This window comes from Echinops telfairi, unplaced genomic scaffold, assembly GCF_000313985.2.
Source record: "Echinops telfairi isolate 266 unplaced genomic scaffold, ASM31398v2 ScPeMD7_7467;HRSCAF=8505_0, whole genome shotgun sequence".
Lineage (NCBI taxonomy): Eukaryota > Metazoa > Chordata > Mammalia > Afrosoricida > Tenrecidae > Echinops > Echinops telfairi.
In genome coordinates, this window is record NW_022111367.1 from 12750629 (window position 1) to 12770700 (window position 20072).

Here is a 20072-nt window from a genome sequence, read left to right on the forward strand (position 1 = left end):
TATAAGGCAAACATGACCACTAGGAAATTCAATTTTGCCTAGACAATATACAGAGCCACCCAAATAACTTTAGAACAATAAAGTTTAAACTAACCATATATCCCGATGAGTCTTTTATGGTCTTATCACCTCAAAAAATAAAAACCCAACAACCTTCAAAAGCATACAAATAACAGAAACATATAATAAAACAAGAGTGCCTTGCCCAGTGCATAAACCTGATTGTTCCCATCCCTGCAATTAGAATTTTAATTTTACTCTTTTAAACTATTTTACAAAAGTATTTCTCTCTGAATTGTTACCTAGATAGTTATCATATTTTTGACTCGATTACATCCTAAACCTTTTGATGTTAGCCTTGGGGAAAATGCATATAAGCAAAGACCATTCTTTGTAGGCCAGTTTTCACTGATTTGTACCTGTTTTTGTCATTTGACTACAACAAACACACATGAGCTTTGATGTGCCAGGCACCTTGTAATACAGAGCACAGAGGATAATGGCTATTCAAATCTACCCTAAAGTTCAATTTCATTCAGCAGTTTCCCTCTTAAAATTGTGCTAAATGAGTTTTGAAACTTTAATACCCCAACAATTGAGATCAGTGGTTTTGTATAGGGCTCTATTCGTGCATATCAAATCGAGGTGTCAAACACTATTCAGTATATGATGGGCTGCCAAAAGAACAAAAGCAAATCCAACCAAAATGCTCCACAGAAGCAAGGATGGTAAACTTTGCTTCTCTTTGGATACATCATCAGGAAGGACCAATCATTGGCATAGGACACCATGCTTGGTAGGTAGATGGATTGACACAACAGCTGCAATGGACTTAAACATACCAATGAACCTGAAAATGGCACAAGACTGGGACACTTTCGTTCTGTTCTACCTAAGGTCATCATGACCCAAAGCCGAGTCAATGACAATGGACACAACATTCGTGTGAACATTTTACCCAAATGAGTCAAAAAGCTAGAAGAGAAGTGTCTCAGGTAGCCAACTGAGAGTGCACTTTTGTTCTTTCATTTAAAAAAAATAGATGTAAAAAACCACACTTACTCTTGCTATTTCTTTTAGCCAAGCTTTAAGTACTTTATCTAATTTTTTCCCATTTCTAACTCAAATTCATGTTCTGTTAAGTCAAGCTATATAATTCTGTAAAATCCTCCCCACACATATGCTTTTAGGGGTCCCAAAATTTACAGATTGTTTCTCAGTAGAGAATGTTAGGGAAGGAACAGATGGCCCAGATTCCAACTCCCTAACCAGTCCACAGTGTGCCTTCCAAAAGCGTCACCCCGTGTGTGCGTTTTGTAACAGACAGGTTCCCACTGACCTCCTTGTCTGCAGTTCCAGGGGTCCTTTATTATGTTTTTAATCAAATATCACTGATTTTTTTTACACCTGCTACGTAGGCTTAATAAGTCAGCAACAGATGAAGTCGGGGAGTGGAGATTCTCAACTGAGAGTATCAGAAAAATGCATTGAACACAGTCAGTTCACAAATGTGATCCTCCCAGAAATGTACCAAACATAACTGAAAACATCATGGACCCTGGATCCTCCGTGAGAGCTGCCATGGCGTAGTACTCTTCCCAGCTGCTCCTTCGGTTATTGGAGCAGGGCTGTTCTCAGTGGCCAGACCTTTAAGTTTCTGGAGAGTAGAAGCCACATCGTCCTCTTCGCTATAAGTAGCATATCCCAGGCATACTTTTAGAATATGTGCTAAATATAAACTATCAGGATTGCTATTAGATCAATAATAAATAATTCCAAGAGTTACCACCAGGAAATAAAAACAAAACTCTCTTCCCCTTCAAACAGAACAGATATCCTGAAAAGCTGAGGTGTTGCCACACATATTCGGGTAGGTGAAAAAGATAAACTGGTACCAGAGCTGCCACGGAAAGCTTGCACAAAGCTTGGCTCAGTTAGGACCCTTTGTTCCAGTCAGACTTCAGGCTGTGACTTAATCTAAATAAACTCAGAAACTCCACTTCCCTCAATGGCTCAAAACACGCTTAGCTTTCAGTGAAATGGACAGAAAAGTAAGCTAAATACAGCCAGCTGTCAGCATTTTTAAAAACATATTGTTGCACCTACCACTTTTAAATTATTCAATCTCTTGAAAGCGACGGTGACAAAAATGAAGATTTCTTAGAGAAGAGCTCTACAGCAGCCTGCAAGGCAGGCAGTTCCTGCCGACGGCCTGCATTCCCCAGGCTGCCTTGCAATGTAAGGCTCAGGGTACATTCCGTGAAGGGAACGGCCCAGGGAATTCTGCCTGCCTTACAAACAGTGTGTATATGAACAGGGCTTCACTTATTTTCCATTAAGTAGTACTAGTTGCGAACACAGCAATGCACATTGGGGAAAAAACAAAAACAGAAGAGTTAAGAACCTTGTACTTAGAACCTAACACTGTTGCTCCCTAACCTTCCTCTCCCTGTGGGTCTGGAGCGTGCTGCGTGCCTCGGCTCGGGGCAGTCAGGGAACAGGAGCAAAAGACCATTGAAGCTGCAAAGGAAAGAAAAGTCTCAGAGTACACATATGTCAAGATGTTTTTCAGGAGCACATTAATAGATTCATCTATTATAAAGCGATGCTAAAGTTAAGAACATGTAAGAAGAATCACCAAGAAGTCAAGGCCCATGGGGAAAGTTCTTTGGAAACCCTGAACGATGTTTCCTATATTTATTGTTGTTTTCATTGCTAATACAAAACACAGGAAATCAGAGGGATGAGAGAGAAGAAATGATCTCAATAATGTAAGTGTCAGCATTCTTCACATTTCTTCTCTCATGAGAAAAAGGACAAAGCAACTGCTGTCAGCCAAAAGACAAACAAAAGCTCCACGTGGAAATATCCCTCTCAGACGTTACACGGTGCAGCTACAGATTCCCCTATGGACAGGAAGTGAAGGCAAGCTCAACCCAGAACAGACAATGTGAAACTTAGGAAGGTAAAAGTAAAATTTATGGTAACCACAAAGGTAACTCATCTCATCAGAATAAAAATAAATTCTTAAAGATTCAATATATACAATGTAAACAATAATGAAGATTTTTTTTTAAATCCATACGCAGAAAAAACTCAGCACAGAAAAGTATATGGAACAAAGAAATCACAAGCAACACATACAAAAGTAGTAAATTCATCCTTATCAATAATTATGCTGAATGTAAGTGTATTAAATTCACAGAGAATGTCATAATGGCTAATAAAACATGATCAATGCATGTGATACTTGCTAGAAACACACCTTGGACACAAAGCTAAAAATCAAAAGCTAGGAAAAGAATATTAAGCAAATGCTAACTAAAAATGATCAAGAGTGACAATATTCTCTGATTAAAAAAAACAACAGTTTAAGGCAACAACTGGTATAAGAGACAAGGAAGGACATTATATGATAATTTATGTGTCAATTCAATAAGGGCACAAAACCATAATAAATATCTAGATAGCCAACGAAAGCGCTCCAGAATGGATAAAATCAACTTTGACAGAATTAAAAAGAGAAATAGACAGCTCCACAAAAAGAGTGGGCTATTTGACAACATCACTTTCAATTAGGGACAAACCAATCAGAAAGAAACTCAACAAAGTCAGAAACGGTCTCAACAGCACCATCGACCAATGCGATCTCATGCTTACACAGGTCATGCCACCCAATAGTCTATGTTATTTTCATGCACGTGGATAGCTCATCAGAAGAGATCAGATGTTAGGGGGCAAAGCGAGCATCAATGGAATACACAAGAGATCATGCAAAAGATCTTATCAGAAGACGATGATCTGAAATTAGAAACCAATAAAAGAAGAGGAAAAAATAAAATAAATAAAACCTAAAACACTGCTGTGTGATAGAAAAGACAAAAACATAAAAATTTAAGTCTTTCGAATGAGATAAGAATAAAAACAGAACATACCAAAACTCTTAGATTACAATAAAAGCAGTATTCAGAGGTTAATGTACAGTAATGGATGGACAAATAAAAGAAGAAGAAAGAACTAAATCAACATCTTAGCCCCAAACTTCAAAAACACAAATGAGCAGCAAAAAAATAAAAGTGTGTAGCCATCAGAAGAAACGAAGTAATAAAGGTTAGATTAGAAATAAATGAAACAGAAAACCAATAGAATCAATCAACAAGACAAGAAGATGGTTCTTTGAAGGGATTTACAAAATTCGCAAACTGCTAGTAAAATTAACACAGAAAATGAGGAATATCATACGAATAACACAAATAGAAAAAGAAATGTGTGACGTTACCACAGAACGAACTGAAACCAAAATGCTAATAATGCAATCCTATGATGAACTGTATATATGCCAATAAATTGCAAACCTAAAAGAAACATATAAACTTGCAGCAAACTACCTAGCTAAACTAGCACACACACTTGCTGCTGCCATTTGCACCTGTGGGTCTGCTCCTCCTCATAGCCCTCCTAGCAGCCACCACAACAGAATGAAACCCCGCCTAGTCGTGTGCATCATCATCGAAAGCATTGCCTTGTTTGAGCCTGTGGTTGCAGCCATTCTGCCAATCACCTCAGTGAGGTCCTTCCTCTGTCTTTGGTCCTCTACTTTCCCAAGAATGGCGTCCTTTTCCAGGTACTTGTTCTTCCTTATCACACATCCAAAGTCTGGAGATAAAAGTCAGTCTCGCCATCCTTGCTTCGAAGGAATATTCTGGCTGTCCTCATTCCAGGACAGATTTGTTTGTTGCTTGGGAAGTACATGGTATATTTCATATTCTTCACTGACCCGAAAAGAAGAAATTGAATCGGTCCTAGGAAAACTCTCAACAATAATACCAACAAAGCCCTGTCCCCGAGACCCTCACTGGAGGATGCTGCCAAGCAGTCAAAGAGCTGAGAGCATTCCTGTGCAAGCAATTCCAGAACATAAATGGGATGGGATACTTCTGAATGCATTCCAGGCGGCAAACATATCCCTGATGCCAAGGCCAGGCAAAGACACCATCGGAAAATAAAAGTATGCAGTAGTATCCCACACGAATACAGAACCACTTCCCCCAACCCAGACAACGGCCCTAACCCCTTTAAGGCCAATTACTAATTTCTCCAGAGTGTTTGGTTATACCTAAGAAGTCAGCATAACTTTGTCTGCTTTACTATGTCCCTGGGTATATTTAGAACACATACACATGTGCATGAGGATACATTTTCTACCAATCATATAGATACATGGAAATATACATAAATGTACTATCATGTCACCCTACACCTGTGCAATTACACATTTGCTAATGGATTTACTTTTAAATGACTATTTCTCATTACTGCTATGTCTGTATGCTAATAATTACTCTTGTTTCCTTTGACTCTTGCCCTATCTCCCCACATCTTTCTTTACCTTGGTCACATTGGGCTGACTTTACTTTTATTTCCTTTCACTCAATTTAATACAACTCTCTAGTTCATGATTTTCCCTCCCTCCCATTTTCTTCCCTGATAACCACCAACTAATTCTTTCTGTACACAAGTCATTTCTTGATGTTTAATAATAGTGACCTCATATAATATTTGTCCTTTTGTAATTAATTTATTTTTGTCAGCATGATATGCTCCAGGTTTACCCATGTTGGTAGATCTTAACAGATTCACTGTTACTCTGTGACATCCACTGTGTGTCTATACTTGATCCATTCATCCCTTGATGAACACTGAGGTTATTTCCATTTCCACAATAGAAATATTGTGACTAAAGCTGTAATGACTATGGATGTGCATATATTTATTTGTGTCACTTCTCTTATTTCTCCAGGGCATATACCTCGTAGTGTGACTGCTGTATCACATGGTATTTCTAACTTCTTAAGGCAAAAGTTATACTGTTTTCCACAGAGCTTATACCATTTTACAAAACCACCAGTAATGTAGGAGCATTCCTATCTGCCCAGATCCTTGCAAGAATGTGTTGTTTTTTGATGTTGCATTATTTTATTTTTGCCATTGCTATTATTGCCAAGGTGAGCTGCTATCCTGTTGAGGTTCTTATTTGCATTCTTGAATGACTAATGATCATGAGTAACTCCGTGTGTTTGTTTACAGCTTAAATGTCTTCTTGGATAAAGTGTCTCTCCGTGTCCTTTGCCCATTTTCTAAGCTGGATTGTTTGTCTTATTTTGTGTGTTGCTGTTTCTATGAATTTTAGAGACTAGTACATGTTGGATATGCCATTGTCCACCCCTTCCCCCAGTGCAAGGTCTCTATTTTACCCTTCGGAGAAGCCTATTGATAGGCACAGTGTTTAAATTTTAGGAGGACCTAGTCATCTAGTTGATCGTCTGCTGCCTGCGTATTTTTAGTAATAGTTGATAAACTGTTTGTACCATAAATTAGGGCCCCTAAGTGTGTCTCTATTTTATTCTTCCATGATCCTTGTATTTTCAGGTTTTACATTTAGGTCTTTGATCCATGTTGAGTTTGTTTTTATATATGGTGTGAGTGATGGTTCCTGTTAAAATTTTGAGATGACTGTCTAGTCTTGCCAAGGTCATTTGCCAAAGAAATAGTCTCGGTAAATGTTCACCCAAATAATAAACAACAACAAAATGTTCCATAACATAAAAAACAAAACAGAAACCCAGGGAGACCATCCCTACTCAATCACACGCAGGGTTACCTAGAACTGAAATCGACTCAAGGGCAAGGGTTTCTCTGTTACTGTTATTTTAACTTATAGGTCTGGTGGTGAATGAAGTTTGGGGTTTTGGTTTTTGGGGTTATGGTTTTTTTTTTTTGGTTTTTGGTTTTTAAACGAGCTGATAGCATTGACGTTAGTGAAGCCTCTCCTGAAGAAAACCAAAAGGCATGGTAGAGAGAAGATAACTCCATAATAAATGTTGTGGAACCCTTGACTCTGTACATGGTGTACATGCTTATCTTTGATAAATAAAATGCTAGGAGAATCTCTCCCCTTCTACATAGCCTAGGCATCAAATTTGTAGGTAGCCAAGCCTCTTTAAATGTTACTAATACAAAATGTCCTGTTATTCTTCTTAACCCTTTAATGCACAGGGATTTCAGTCCATGTTAATACTAGCTACTGATCAGCACGCCCCACTCTACGAAAGCGAGCAGCCCGGTGGTGACATCTCTTTGTGAAAGTCACAAAGCCTTAAGTGCGCTCATTATCCCGGAGTTAAGTTCTTTACGCAAAACAACTCCTCTCCTGAAATGACTTTGACAAGTTGGAAACAAGCTCCAGGTTCATCCTCTATAAAATGTTATTTCACTTGACCTGACCTTCCCAATCACTGTCTTGTGTTTCACCATCTGTCTTCTAAAATGTAACGGAGTTGCCAATTGGTAAGATTAACAATATTGCTTTCTTAGTCTCTCTTTAAGAAGAGCCTTGCTCATTAATTCCCTTTCTTGGCTCCAAATATATACAATCAAATGATAACGTTTTCTCATAAGGAAAGTTTATGCTGTTTCTGAAATAACAACTGAAAGGCATTTCCTTGACTCCAACATTGGTATTCTTCTTTTATTTGTTCTTAATCAGAAAATCTGATCTACCATACAAGATCTAAAAGCACGAAAACATAAAACAAAACAGAATGAATGAATGAATGAAGTAGATTTTGTTTTGTTTTGTTGGCGCCGAGTCAGTGGGATAGCCCACATGGATCCGCATTCTTCTATCCCACTATGTGAGCAAATTGACTGTTAACTTGTAAACATAACAAAAATACCTAAAGATACATGGATGTGACACACTTTGGGGCCACACCCCCTAGAATTTCACTTAGTTTCAAAATTCAACTCTTCCTACAGGAGAGAGTTAATCATCTGGAATTACCTCCTGTGAAGGAGCTCTTGTGTAGTCAATGACTTACAGTTTCCGACCTGGCTCAGTGGTTGTCCACGAGGGATGATGCTGCCTTCCCTCCCAGCGGATATTGGGCTAGTGAAGGAGGGCCGCTATAATGGATAAACATCCCATAGGGCTACAATCTCTCCTCAAAACAAATTATATTCTGGCCACAAAAGGTTAACAGATGATTAAGGAACTGTTTTCTTACCTGACATGTTCATATTTGGTACGAAAAGATCATTTTAATCAACAGCCCAAAGAGTTCCCCTAAACCCTGGAAGAATGACTCATCGATGAATAAGAGTCGTATTCTTTTCTGGAGAACTGAACATTTCCACCCACATTCTGTGAAGGAAAGGCATATTACTATTAACTCTTCTAGGAAAATGAAGTTTAAAATTTCAAAATTTACTCTCTTTTTGTTCACATGCACACTCTAATGAACCCAAAGGAGGAGGTACCAACAAGTTAGCTCCTCCCACCTTCCCGGTCCAACTGCTAAGGCATCACTACAGAGGCTGCGAAAGCCAACCTGTTCCGTGCGACCGGATTCATTGGCAGGCCCTGCGTGGGGCACCAGAGTGACTGGTTATAAGGCACAGGGACCTAGCAGTCACTGATTTGATTCCAGCGTATAAAAAATAGTCTTCTAAGAAGAGGCTGTTGCTGCGTTTTGCTCTTTTCCTCCCCCACCCCACCCCGTGCTGAAAAATGAAATATAAATGAGACATATGTCTCAGGCAAATTGGCTGATAATTCAGAAAAGGTTAAAAAGGACTCTCCTAGACAGCCGGTATGCTCCAAAGTAAACGAATTTTAATTAAGTGACACTTGATCCCAACATCTGGGTTAAGCCATTATGTGTTTGTCTTAGTCTTGAACCCTTCTCCGTGACTAGTATGATTTGTTATCATATATATGTGCTATTTATATAATTCTGATGAAAACATTCTGTGTCCTGGTTGAGATGTATTTTTTCAAAGGCAAACTGCTGCTGCTTTTGTGTTTTCTTAATCATCTCAGACTCTGAATTTTCCAGTATATTCAATAAATATTGGCTGGTCATTTCTATATTTGAGTACCAAGGGAATAAAGTTGCTATATACATCATTGTATGTACCCATATCCTCTCCCTAAGTCTCTGTGCTTATTCATTGATGACTTTGCGGAGCGTTGTCATGTTCAAATGCCTCGGGCAGTTGGAAAGATAAAAATAAAAGTCAGAGAAGGAGGTCAGGGTTCCAGACAGTCCTGGAGATAGGAAATGAAATCACAAGAGAAAAAGACCTAACTGAGTGGAAGAATGTGTACAGAAAGGCGAAGAAAAGGCAAGCAATGACGTGTAAATGTTGGCAGTAGGCGGGAGGCCATCCGTACAAAATATGTAAGTATGGCAAGTGCACAAAGCGCGCGCGCGTGTGTGTGTTTGTGTGTGTTACTTTGTTACGCACCGTTCTCTCCACCCAAACCCGGGATACTCCCTCAGAGTGACTCTGTGGGAATGTAAGGTAAGTGGAGGAAAGAATAACCGACAAAACGGACTGCATCTGACTTCGGCGATCAATTCAAAACCACTCGCGGCTCCAGGAGAAAAAGACGAGCTAATAATACTCATGAAGATGGAGAAGTTTGTAAACCCACAGAGGAGCTCCCACGGCAGCGCGGCCAGCAGTTTGGAGCCACCAGTGCCTCAGGAATCAGGAGCATCCGTACATATTGTGGTGGGGACTCTACCATGACACCACCCATGCAGAAGGGAAGAGTATTCTAAGCACCAGTGTAAAAAAAACTTAGTAAAACTAAAAGCAAAATTTTATTATACTTAATCCAGTCCCACATAAATCATGGTCCAGACACTACTTTCCCAAGAAGGAAACTTGCTCTGCTTTCTTTAAAGATTTAAAATTCAAAGGTGATGTGTAAGGGGTTACACATTTGGCTGCTAACCATACGGTGAGCAGTTTAAAACCACCAACTGCACCTTGGGAGACAGGTGAGGCTTTCTATTGCTGTAAAGATTTACAGTCTCAGGAACCGACAAGGACAGTTCTACGCTGTCCTACAGGGTTGATATGAGTCAGATTCAACAAGAAGGCAGCGAGTTTGAGTAACTTTGTAAGATAAAAATATAGTGAAGGGGAGGGAGACATAATGTTGTCTTACCATCTTCCCCCAAGGGAAAAAGAATGACACTCCCCAAAGCATCATAGCAGAGGATTTCTGTTCTCAGGGAAACATCAATCCGGAAATCCCAAGACATACTTCAGTGTGGCAGCCTTTGTACAATGATTGCCTCAATTTATTATTAGACAAATAATAATAATTTAATTGTTAAGGAGTCATGTTCTAAAAATGAGATAAATACTTCCACAGTAAGGGTATAATATTTCATTCTATCATAAAAAAGCTATCTCTCAGATAAGTTAGAATTTATTACCCCTGAATAGTGGCCAACGTGAACAACAGGGAAAGAATATTTTGACTCAGAGAAGCGCAGGTAACCTCAGTCAAATGCCATCTTCTCTCTGCCACTACACATCAACGGGGGATATTGAATCAGCTCCAGCAAATGCAAGGTCTTTCAAGCAACATGCTGCAAGTTGGCATAGTCCCAAGATGAATTGCAGAAGCTGATGGCCTGCAATGGGTTTGGATGGAGAATCATGCTCTTTAGAAGGAGCTGTGTCATCTAAGAGACTAAGATTTAAGACCAGCTAATGGAAATGTGGTGTGAAAGTCAAGCTATTATCACGGAGTATGAGATAATGTTTAAAAATTAACACTTAAAATGGTTTTGAAATTTTCCTTAGAAACAAAATTCTGATTCTGTTTCAAGAGCGTGATCTTTCTAACACCCATGTGTTTCTGTTTTTTAGTTCTTTCTTTCTTTTTTTTTAGTAGTACAATCTGCTTTTGGACATTCAACAATACCAGCTCTCCCTAACTCTGCAAATACAGTATCGATTCCTAGAGGAAATCAATCCTCGCTTGAAGGCAGATCTTTTATCAAATCCCACTTTTCTCCTAAGGGCCAGAGGTCTGCTTTTATTAAAAAAAAACAACAAAAAAACCCACTGACCACAAAGCAAGATTTCTTTTTGCCATTCTATTTGTTTGTTCAGCAAATATGACCGAAAGCTACAATGTAGACCATATCAGAATGATCCTTGGCCAAGGAAGAAAAGAATGCACCAATACCACTCAAAATTGGTTATGGTTTTTTTCTTTCTTTCTATGCCCTCCTTTCATAGGGCCCCTATGTACCAGAAGCCAGCATTGCCCCATGGTGCCCATCCTCACAGTGCTGCTCACCATTGTTGCCGCCACTGCATCCATCCATCTATTGAGGGCATTCCTCCCCTTTCCTAACCCTTTACCTTCCCAGGGAGCCCTGGTGGCATCATGGCTTATCCACTGGGCTGCTAACCACAAGGTCAGCTGCTCTGCGGAAGAAAAGTGAGGCTTTCTACTCTACTCCTGCACAGATGCTCAGTCCTGGAAACCAGAACCCACAGAGGCAGTTCTCTTCTGTCCTCTAGAGGTGCTAAGAGTCAGAATCGACTCTATTTCAAAGACCTTGAGTCCTTTCCCAAACATGACAGCCTTCTCTAGGGGCTGATGCTTTCTAGATTACATGCTTTCTAGATTATATGACAGTCTCAGCAGCCTCGCTTATAAGGAACATTCCAGCTGCATTTCATCCACCAGGTTTGTTCTTATTTTTCTGACACTTCTCTGTACTTTCAATATTCTTCTCCAGCCCTGTAATCCAAATGAATCAATCTGGTACCTTATTCATTTTTCAGCTTTCACATGCATATGTGGTGAAATAAATACCATGCCTTGGGGCAAACGCACCTTAGACTTCTGTGTAATAATTTTCTCTTTGACAGCTTAAAAGAATTCTTGGGCAATAGATTCTTTTTTTTTTTTTTTATCATTTTACTGGGGACTCATACAACTCTTACCACAATCCATACATCTCCATTGTGTCAAGCACATCTGTTGCCATCATCATTTTCATAACATTTTCTTTCTACCTGAGTCCTTGGTATAAAAATGACTCTTCATGGTTATGGACAACTTGCTTTTTTCCTTCCATGATTTTGAGAATAGTATGATATGCAAGTGATTTCTTTAAAAAAAATGAACCAGGATTCTATTATTAGCTATCCTATTATTAGATATATCTTCTCAAATTTCTACTTATAAGGAATGCTAATGAACAACTTTGTAAACAAGGGCACCACGTTGCCAGGCCAAAAAAAAGTGTGGAAATTTTATTTATTTATTTTCTTATTATTTTTAACCGTTTTATTAGGGGCTCATACGACTCTTATCACAATCCATACATACATCAATTGTGTAAAGCACATTTGTACATTTGTTGCCATCATCATTTTCATTTTTTTATTTAATTAATTTATTTATTAATCATTTTATTAGGGGCTCATACAACTCTTATCACAATCCATATATACATCAATTGTGTAAAGCATATGTGCACATTCGTTGCCCTCACCATTCTCAAAACATTTGCACTCCACTTATGCCCCTGGCATCAGCTCCTCTTTTTCTTCCCTTCCCTCCCGCTCCCCCCTACCTCATGAGCCCTTGATAATTTGTAAATTATTATTTTGTCATATCTTGCCCTGTCTGATGTCTCCCTTCACCCTCTTTTCTGTTGTCCACCTCCCAGGGAGGAGGTCATATATAGATCCTTGTAATCGTTTTCCTCTTTCCAACCCATTCTCCCTCTAAGTGTGGAAATTTTAAAGACTTTCAATATGTGGTCAAATTTTTCCCCAGAAAGGTCTTAGGTGCCTTATTGGTCAATGGAACATGTTGCCTGGTCGATCTTTTCTGCAGTGGCTGGCTAAAAGATAGGTAGGCATGTGAAATTAGAATTAGAAGTTCACGCTTGGGTTTGAAAATTGCAACTAGAATATAAAAAAATGTCCTGAAATTTTAGAGCAGAGAATTTTCTGGGTAGTCCAAGTGAGTTGAAAGGAAAGGAATTATTATGTATCTGAGGACATTTGTTAGTTTACACATATCTGTGTGAGAGAGGCATCCAGTTAAAGGAGGGCGCTAGGGAGTCCTGTCCATTAGCTTGTACCTGCTGCCTGCATCCTGCTACACCTGAGTTACTGCTGCCTGCTGGTTATCCTACCAGATGGGGCAAACCTGCCCCAGTGGTTTCCAAGATAATTCTCTTTCTCGTATACACCGAGAGAGCTACAAAAAGTTCATTAAAAATTGAAATTAAAAAATAATTTGTCCATGTTCTTTTCGAAATTCCTGAGCACATATGAGTCCTAGTGGTGCCGTGGTTAAAGCACCTTGCTGTGGCAATCTGCATCTGTAATGACTGCAGCCTTGAAACCCTATAAGGCCTATTCTGTTCTGTCCTATCAGGCTATGGTGGGTCAGAATCAACTTGAAGGCAACAGATTTATATTTGTTTGTTTGTTTCAAAAGTTGGGGGGAAATTCCATTATCTTTCAATTCCATTTGTATAAGCGTTTTAAAGTCCCCCTCATACATAGGCTATCATACACACACATATAGATGGAAGGCTACACACCGGAGGTTTTACGGGATGCTGAATATCACTCACTTAAAATCCTGTTAAAGTTGGTTCTAGAGGAGAGGTGAACTTGCTGAATTCGTTGGGAAGTTTAGTTGGGGATTTAGCGCACATAATATTTCCAGTCGTGAAAGAAACGTAAGTACTGCAAGCACAAATTTACATGTTTCCTTTTTAGCTTCCCTTTGGAAGGGAAACTAACATGAAGATAGCCTTTGCTTATGCATCCCACCTTAGCGCTCGATGTACTGCTCCTGCACTGTGAACATCTCTAGCACAGTGATGGGAGTACAGCCCCAAACTAAAACTAAAAAGCAAAAAATGTCCTTTTATTTCAACCTGAGCTATGTTCAGAGTTTGACAAGAAACATTTATCTACCAAATCTAACCTTGGCACAGTCATACTGCATTTATAGCTTTGTTTTCATTTAATTCAATTTGTGGATTCGTGTCAACAGTTGCGCTTATAAAATAACCAGCACACGAGAATGACAAATGCCCAGCCTTCACCCAGCAGCCTTTCCTTTCTGAGCCTCTAGTTTTCCTTTGTTAATTTTGTGCTCAGATCACCCAGTACTGCATAAACGGGAATATGTTTACTGGAGCAAAGAAACTTACATTTAGTTTTATTTTAGTAATTCTGCTAACAATAGCATGTGGCTATACACCTACTCCTGCAGCATTTCACATTGACGATGTTAGTATCAAAGCTACTATCTGATTATTTTGTGCATGGATGATGCATGGCCGCCAGTGACCAGCACCAAGGTAAGAACCAAAGGTAACACAAGCTGTGATAGGTAAGGCTGTCTGTCACTTGGCTAGGCCACAATTATCAATGGTTTGGCAATTATTTCATGACGCAATTTGGTAGGTATGGAATCACAGTCCTCCCCCATTTTTACATAATGCCCATGTTTGCATGTTTGCCTTGTCTAATCCTATTGATAACTATGGAGTGGGTGCCTTATCATTGAAGAGGTGAATAAAATATTATATAAATAGCTCATTAATAAAACAGCCATATTCAGAAGGAAAATGTTATATAAACCTCACCTCAAGCATCAACTGAACAAACTCTATATCACACACAAAATCCAAAATTGTAGATTATATAGTTATTACTCAAAACAAAAGCAACATTTAAAGACAGCTAAATGCTATTTACCAAAATATAAGTCAAGCCACAGAATATTTATTTAGCCTCTGTGATTACTGAGTAAAAGTTAAACATTCAGACCTATTCATGTTTTAAAACACAACAAAATTCTGCAAGGTATATTCATATAACATTTTCTCAAAAACATAACCTCTAAGATCTATAACTTCTCTTGGCACAAGTAGTCAGTTCATGCAATGAAAATGGTTACTAATTGATGAGATTTCTTTCTTGGGTTATTGAATTCATGGCATGTGCACATTCCACAACATAAGAACATAAGTATCAACTCCCTTACTTAATGTACGGAGTAAGAGAGATGTCAGAACTGAAACACGTGTGTCAGTCTCAGCTCAGCCTTCCTGTAGCTGTGTAATCAAAGACAATTCCCTTTATCACGGAGTTGAAGTGAAAAGGTTAATGGCTCTTCTCCCCACCAAATGATTGAGTGAGGCTATGCAAATAGGGCATATGTGACCCTAGTAGAGGGGCTTGGTCAGTTTTGTTACCACTCTCCTGGCTATAAAGAAAAACCTCTTTGTAGCAGCCTCAGAGAAAGAAAGCCCAGGATCTTTGGAAGGGTCTGTCCCAGATCTCTGTCTGAAGTGGTGGAAGCTGGGAGCAGAGGCCCCAGAGATTGTGAAGCAGACAAAATGAGACAGGGTAAGAGGAGCAGTGTCAAGCTATGGGACTGTGGGACAGAGCTACAGGCCAGATTCTTGGACCATGGAGGCAGGGCCAAGGGATTGCAGGGCCAAGAGGCTGAGAACCAGAGAGAGATGCTGCTGGGGACCAATCCTTAAGTTGGGTTTTGCTTTGCTCCCCGCACGTATCATACAATGTACTCATTCAATCATATGAAGAAGAGTTATACAATCATTACCACAATCAATTTCAGAACAAGTCCTCCTCATGCTCATTGTTGTTAGCTCACCAGTTCCCCCAGCCCACCCCCAGTCCATCCCCACCCTCCACCATTTCTCTAATGCAGTTTCTTTCTTTCTCTGTAGACTTACCTTTCCTTTATCTATTCACTTCATAGATAGCATATCTCTGCTTTGCTTTAGAGACATCATTATCATTCTATGATAGAGAACATTATAAACCACCCCTCTGAGGCACGAGGGAGTGTCATTAATTCAACCAATGATATAGAATTGAAAACTTTGTTAAGAAAAGGAAATTATGCCAGGATAGGCTGGCTTCATACCGAAATACATGAACAGTTGACTTATACAGATTAAGCTTTTAAGTAACTAGACAAGATTTACAAGAAAAGGGGGGTTGGTGAAGGGAGAAAACCTTCTGTACCAGTCACTTACAAACTCAGAACCAGGCCCACCCGAACAATGCCTGTCATGAGAAAGCAATGAGAGCATGAAAATAGTAAATATAAGGTGGTCTGGGGACACCGTTCACGGGACACCCTCCGAGCGAGAGACCCAAATAAAATCCAATTCCATAACCTTGGGGTCACAGTCACCTTACTGTTTAAATATTCTGACTTGCGGTCATCTTTCAACTTCCCTAATAATCCCCCACAATGGTTTGTGTGATCTGTGAGTTCTGTGTGTCCCTTGCAACAAATGATGGAGCCCAGCATAGAAATGGAGGGCCGTGAGAGGAACAGCTGGTGTCAGCGGAGGTAAAATAGACTGGAACCTGGAGGCATATGGGTCCCCCACCTGATGGCAATGCAGAAGCCGGGGGAGTCAGATAAGGCCTCGTACACCTTTTCTTACAATCTCCCTGACATTCGTCTTACATCTGTAAGGGGAAAATGTACAGCTGACAAGTGCTGGGATAACCACGGCAGACATGAGTGGCGGTGTACGAGCAGTGGGTTTGGGAGGCACTCACATAAGCAGATACGCTGGCACTGTGCTAGAAGAAGAGCCACACAGATGTTTCTGTGAAATAAACTTTCTTATGAGTCCTTCAGCTTCAATGACCAACTCATTCTAAATTCTCCCAGGGAAAAGAAATAACTACATTACAGAATTTTAAAAAGACCTCATTATGAATTGTATCGTGGCGGCAAGTATGATCAGATGAGAACTGTATTGAGAATAAACTTCTTTTCAATGGGAATCTTTATAAATCAGAACACTCAACCATCTATTGCAACTAAACACACCAATAATGGAGAAATGTTAAGTTTAATGAAGTTTTTTTCAAGAACACTGAATAAAATAGTAAGTGCATATGAGTAAAAAAAAATCATGGAAAAAATGGAATTGTAGGAAAATAGAATTTTTCCACAAACATTTGAAACCCCTTGTATTGATGAGATGCCAACTCATTACCTAATATTGTTCTAAGCTCTGAACTGATCCCAAAATAAACTAGAAGCCAAATAGCAAAAGTCAAAGCATGAATTATGTAATTGGACAAGAAGGAGACTATATATGAACATCTCAGAAACAGATACACTGAAATTTCAGCATTTCAGAATATATAATTGAGTGCTAGGCTTAATGGGGATGGTATATCATGAGGAAGACGGATGGTAAATGAAAATGTCACAGGTCGTTTGAACTAACACATAATTTCAAAGAGGGATAATGAAAGTTATTCATGTTTAAAGTTCAGCTGCAAATATAGAATTAAGGAGCGGTGAACAACTGCTAAATTATTTACTCCTTATATAAGTATTTCATATCATTGCTTTCATTTCTAACCAAATGGCAAGACACTTTAGGGCAGAAATCTTCCTTTTTGCATGTAGATCAACAATCATATCTAGAAAATATATGGTGACTAGTAAATGGCTGCTGAGTGTTTTTCTAATCATATTTCTGTAGACACTAGGGCTTTAAGGGGGGTGATTTGGAGCCTATGATGAAGGAGTCCTGGATGATCTTCATCAAAGATCAGCAATTCTAGCCCACCAGCTTCCCAGTGGAGAAGGATGAGGTTGTCTGTTTCCATAAAGCCTCAGAAACCCTGTAGACTGAGGCTTTGTAATTCAGAACTGACCCAATGGCAGTGGGTTTTATTTCTCCTTTGTTTGTTTGGTTTAGTGACAGTTGCCTACAGATGGGCTTTGGGTCTCCACTCAATAACCCCCTCATTCACAATGATATGATTACTTGTTCTTTCATGCCTGAGACCTGATCCCTTCAACACCTCATGATCGCATAGGCTGGTGTGCTTCTTCCATGTGGGCTTTCTCGCCTCTTAGCTAGATGGCCACATTTTTATCTTCAAGCCTTTAAGACCCCAGACACTATATCTTTTAATAGCTGGGCGCCATCAGCTTTATTCCTCACATTTGCTTATGTACCCACTTTGTCTTCAGCAATCATGTCAGGAAGGTAAGCATCATGGAATGCCAGTTTAATAGAACAAAGTGTTCTTGCATTGAGGGAGTACTTGAGTAGAGGCCCAATGTCCATCTGCTACCTTAATACTAAACCTAAATATATAAATATATGCACATAGATCTATTTCCCCTTTGTCATATATATTTACATATGTACATGCCTGTATTTAGACCTCCATGAATGCTCTTTGCCTCCTAGTTCCTTCCTCTATTGCCTTTTACTTTCTCTTGTCCCACTATCATGTTCAGCCTTTATTTGGTTTTCAGTCGTTCCTCTCGGTTACATTGCCTTTGATCACACCCTACCAGGACTCCTACACTCTCCTCACCATCGATTTTTAGGTCACTGGTTGTTCCCTTGTCCCTGAGGTTGTTAACACCCACTTCCTTTCTGCCCACTAAAAAAAAAAAACAAAGAAGAAGAAGTTAGTGACAAGTTTTCTTTATCTAAAATAATGTCTCTTTTTAATACTAAAGAGCAACTGATATAATCATAGAATTTATTATAGATCCCAAACCCTCCCCACCCAATACAGATAGTCTTTCGGGTCCAGGAAGCTTAGTCACATTCTCGACATGGCACAACATGGTACCCTGTAATACAATGCCTGTCTGAAAGATGGTGGGTGGACAACTGATGCTCGATGAATTCATTAACTAGCCTCCTTGTGATCCCCTAGTACATTATTTACAGTCATTACACCACTCATATTGTTTTGTAGGTTGTTATTTATGCATGCTATGCCCACCAATCAGACTGCTGGAACTGCTAAGATTTATTTCATATTTTGTTTTGGTTAGCACAAGTAGGGTGTTGTCAGATTGCACTAAGTAAAAACTGAGTCAATGGCAGTGACACAGTGAGAGCCGAGTGTCACAGACAGGGTCAACACAAAAATAGTCAACAAAATATACAATTTGATCATTGCTATCAGTTCCCCCTCTCTGCCTTCCCTCCTTTTTCGTGCCCTCATGGGATTGGTACTCTTATACTGTTTCTGAAGGATTTATCTCTTCTGGATTCTGTGTTTCAAAAACTCTTATCTGTAGCAATGTACATATGGCAGGCTAGAAAGATCTGTGAAGTAGAACTGGTGCCATGATCACGTGGGAGGAAGCATCAAAGAATTAGAGGAATGTTATGTTGTGTCAGTGCTATACTGCACCCTGGCTGGCTCATGCCTTCCGTGTGTCCCTTCTGTGAGGAAATGTGCAATTACCAACAAATGAGCTTTGAGTCTCCTCTCTGACTCTTCTCCTTCACATCGATATAATAAAATTGTTTGGTTTTGATGATCTGATACCTGATCTCGTCAATACCTCATGGTCATATATGGTCAGATGAATGTATAATCCCACTCGTGGGGATGAGTAACAGAAACGTAGGTGAAGAGAAACATTGGATAATGTTAGATATGAAATATATATATATATATATATATAATTTATTATGGCTTCACAGGGTGGTAGGGTTGGGGGGGTGGAGGGAATAAAGAGGAGCTAATATTAAAGGGGTCAATTAGAAAGAAGATGTTTTGAAAATGATGATAACATCTGTACAAGTTTGCTTGATAAAATTGATGTATGGATTGTTATAATACCTGCAAGAGCCCCAAATACAATGATTAATAAAAATAGATATGTACAATTTGAACGTTGAAAGCATTTTAAAGATAGGTTTTAGCACCATCTAACACCCACTTAGAGTCTGGGCAACGATTCGCCACCCCCAATTCAATACCTCTAGTAGTCAATCCTCCTTCATAAGACAGCCCTGGTTACAAGAAAGATCGATGTTATTGTTGTAGAGCTCTCTTTTGATCAAAAATAATTCTCCTGTATCTCCTGCCTACTGGTTCTAATGTTTGGTTAAGAGAAAGATAGAGTAGCTTATTCTACTACTTCTGGAGAGGGTTCTTTTGAAATATTGAAATTTTGTTGTTGTTGTTGTTTTCAGGGGATTTCCTCTCCTCATGGCAAGCATACTGTTTGCCTCGAGTCATCTTCATGGTACATGGTCTCCACTTCAACGTCCATCATGGTCATTCTCCACGAACATGCCTCTGAGCCATGTGCTAGGAATGGAGCATCCAGAGATGCATAGAGTCCTCCATGGACTGTCTGACCAGTCCACAATGCA

At 39.4% G+C, this 20072-nt stretch overlaps 1 protein-coding gene across 2 annotated transcripts in view; it reads right to left on the reverse strand.

Annotated features, from left to right (window-relative positions):
- Positions 1-20072, reverse strand: part of FGF14 (fibroblast growth factor 14) — a 780497-nt gene that overhangs the window by 561915 nt on the left and 198510 nt on the right. The window lies entirely within an intron of this gene.